Source organism: Myotis davidii, unplaced genomic scaffold, assembly GCF_000327345.1.
Source record: "Myotis davidii unplaced genomic scaffold, ASM32734v1 scaffold235, whole genome shotgun sequence".
In the NCBI taxonomy this organism is placed as follows: domain Eukaryota; kingdom Metazoa; phylum Chordata; class Mammalia; order Chiroptera; family Vespertilionidae; genus Myotis; species Myotis davidii.
The window spans coordinates 3,991,172-3,995,169 of NW_006287462.1; positions in this window are offsets into that span (position 1 = coordinate 3,991,172).

Here is a 3,998-nt window from a genome sequence, read left to right on the forward strand (position 1 = left end):
GCCGACAGCGGCAGGCGGGGAACGTTGGAGTCCTCTGTCACTGAAGCAAGCAAGCCTCATGTTAGTTTCAAGCTGCCTGGCTGTCTGCCACCATCTTGGCTGGCAGTTAATTTGCATATCGCCCTGATTAGCCAATGGGAAGGGTAGCGGTCATATGCTAATTACCATGTTTCTCTTTTATTAGATTAGATAATAGAGTTTTGAACTACATTGTCTGTGAGCCTAGAAAAGAAGTGCTATGGTAGCTTCCCAAAGGAAGGATCATCTGAGGCTGGGCCTTGAATGGTGAGTTTTTAATGAGTAGTTGTTGTGGGAAGGGCAATAGCTAATAGAAATCACCACATGGTGAACAAAGGCCTGAAGAAAATTAAGTGCAATATTTTTGAGGGGTGGGGGGCAGGGTGGAGTTTGGTGTGGTTAGAACAATGATTGAATAAAAGAATGGCTTTGTGAGTCTTATTCCACTCCCACATAATTACTATCAGCCCCCTCCCATATTCACACATCCAAGCATACAATTTATGTACAGAATGGCATCTAAAGCAGTTTCAGAATAAATCCGTAAACCCATATTTCAACCATGCTGCTAACCACAAATTCTAACTATATAGAAATTCTAGATCCAAACTCTAGGGCAGTTCTGTCCAATAGAAATTTCTGGAACAGTGGGAATGTTCCATACCTGCACTGTCCAATACAGTAGCCACTAGCCACATGTGACTCTGTAATACTTGAAAAGTGGCTACTGAAGTTTTAATTTAATTCAAGTTTTAAAATCTAAACAGCCATATGGGGCTAGAGCAGCCGTGGGCAAACTACGGCCTGCGGGCCGGATCCGGCCCATTTGAAATGAATAAAACTATTGAAAAAAAAGACCATACCCTTTTATGTAATGATGTTTACTTTGAATTTATATTAGTTCACACAAACACTCCATCTATGCTTTTGTTCCAGCCCTCCGGTCCAGTTTAAGAACCCATTGTGGCCCTCGAGTCAAAAAGTTTGCCCACCCCTGGGCTAGAGGCTACTGCATTGAACAGTGCAGTTCTAGGGTATAGAGTTTGTAGGAGTGACTGAGAGAAGATGAAGGTAGAAGATAAATTGTGTTCATACTGAATGCTGTAGATTCTGAGCACAGTGATAAATTGAAAAGCTGAATTGGGGTACTAGGAAACTAAAATGATTTACAGTGAAAGTGAACTATGGTACAAATATAACCAAACAAGTAAAATTGCAAAAATATTTAAGATATTTAAAGCCATTTTTAAAAATGTGTTTATTCTATTTTTCTGAAATTACTTACTTGATTTTCAGTTTGAAATGTCACTTGCTAAATCTATCCTGAGTAATTTTACAAACTATAAATATGAATCATCCATGTACCTCTGGTCACAGAGAAATTTTAACAATATGTCATATTCACTGTGAAACTAAAAATAATTATACTTTAATTTTAATGTTGTTCCAGATACCACTGACATCTTGGCTTACATTTGTTAAAAGTTAAATATATTTAGGCATATGATAATAACATATCTATCTGTATTGAATGAAATGACAAGACTGCTAAAGAAAAAAAAGAAGTCTGAATCATTTTGGTCTAGTATGACCAAGATGTTAATGATTAACTTGTTTGTGATAGTAATTTAAAGATTTTATTTGAATTCTGTCTAATATCCTGGTCTCCATGCATATCTCTTCAATTTATTTATTTTTTAATTACTTTTTTAAAAAATTGATATTAGAGAGAGGGAGGGAGAGAGAGAGGAACATTGATGTGAGTGAAACATCAATACATGTGCCCCAACTCGATTGAACCCGAAATCTGGGTGCCTGATTGGGAATTGAACCTACCATCTTTTGGTGCATGGGATGATGCTCCAACCAACTGAGCCATCTTTCTTCAATTTAAAGAGTGAAGTCTGAAATGCTTTATAAGTTATATTAACTTTCTTAGAGTTATTCAATCAAAATTAAGTGTTATTTAACAAGCAAGGACAGCAAACTAAAACTAAATATTTTCAAATGTGAAAGAAACTACCAGTACAAGCAACATCTTAGTGACATAATATGATAACCTGCTCATAAAATCCAAAAACAAGGCTCAGCAAACTTCGTGTTGCTGAGACAGCCCCCGTGAGGCCGAGACGGCCCCTGTGAGGCTGAGACGGCCCCTGTGAGGCTGAGACGGCCTTGGTGAGGCCGAGACGGCCCCTGTGAGGCTGAGACGGCCCCTGTGAGGCTGAGACGGCCTTGGTGAGGCCGAGACGGCCCCTGTGAGGCTGAGACGGCCCCTGTGAGGCTGAGACGGCCTTGGTGAGGCCGAGACGGCCCCTGTGAGGCTGAGACGGCCCCTGTGAGGCTGAGACGGCCTTGGTGAGGCCGAGACGGCCCCTGTGAGGCTGAGACGGCCCCTGTGAGGCTGAGATTGGTGGCCTTGGTGAGGCTGAAACAGCCCCGGTGAGATTGAATCGGCCCCGGTGAGGTTGAGATGGCACCAGTGAGGTTGAGACGGCCCCGGTGAGCTCAAGACAGCCCTGGTGAGGTCGAGACGGCCCCGGTGAGGTTGAAACGGCCCCAGTGAGGTCAAGACGGCCCCGGTGAGGTCGAGGCGGCACTAGTGAGGTCGAGACGGCCTCGGTGAGCTTGCAATGGCCCCGGTGAGGTTGAAATGGCCCTGGTGAGGTTGAAACGGCCCCCGTGAGCCTGGGACGGCCCCTGTGAGGCTGAGATGGCCCCTGTGAGACTGAGACGGCCCCTGGGAAACTGAGAAAAATACCACATGAACTCACTCAGTTATAGATAATAAGAAACATTATAGACTGATGAACAAAAATGGATACAGAGGCAGAGCAGCATTGAGCAGAATGTCAAACTACAGTGGGAACCCTGGGGAGAGTTGGGGGGAGTAGGAGATCAACCGAAGGACTTAACAGCATGCATATGAGAATAACGAATGGGCACAAGACACTAGGGGGCGGGGGAAGCCGGGGGAATGTCAAGGGGGAGAAAAAAGGAGACATGTGTAATACTATTTGTCTGTCAAACTACAGTGGGAACCCTGGAGAGGGTTGCGGGGCAGGGGTAGGAGATCAACCGAAGGTCTTATATGCATGCATATGAGAATAACTAATGGACACAAGACACTGGGGGGTGGGGGAAGCCGGGGGAATGTCAAGAGGGGGAAAAAAGGAGACATGTGTAATACTCTTTGTAATACTTTAAGAAATAAAAAATAATAATAAAAAAATAAAAAGTATCTTCTGTAAAAAAAACAACACCTTTCTTGCATGTAAAAAAAAAACAAAAACAAAAACAAGGCTCAGGGTTGTGGTTAACCCTGAAGTACAAGGGGTACAAGTTGAGAAACTGAATACATGGGTACATATAATCCTTTTTTTAGTATTGATTTTATTTTATTTTATTTATTTATTTTTTTAGGAAGGAAGGAAAGTTTATTCTGCGTCTCTGGGAGACCCATGTACCCCCAAGGACAGGGCACGTGGATTCACGCCAACAGGGAGTGGGGTGCTTTAGTATTGATTTTAAAGAGAGGAAGGGATAGAGAGAGAGAGAGAGAGAGAGAGAGATGGAAAGATCGATTTGTTGTTCCACTTATTTATGCATCCATTAGTTGATTCTTGTATGCGCCCTGACCAAGGATTGACCCTGCAACCTTGGTGTAACAGGATGATGCTCCAACCAGCTAAACTACCCTGCCAGGACCATGGGTAGATATTTATATATATTTTAAAATATATTTTTATTAATTCCAGAGAGGAAGGAAGAAGGAGAGATAGAAACAGCAATGATGAGAGAGAATCATTGATCAGCTGCCTCCTGCATGCCCCCTACTGGGGATCGAGCCCTCACCGGGATTCAAACCATGATCTCCTGGTTCAAAGGTTGATACTCAACCACTGAGCCATGCCAGCTGGAGTGATATATTCTTTTTTTTTATTTTTTATTTTGATTTTTACGAATATTATACAGACTCC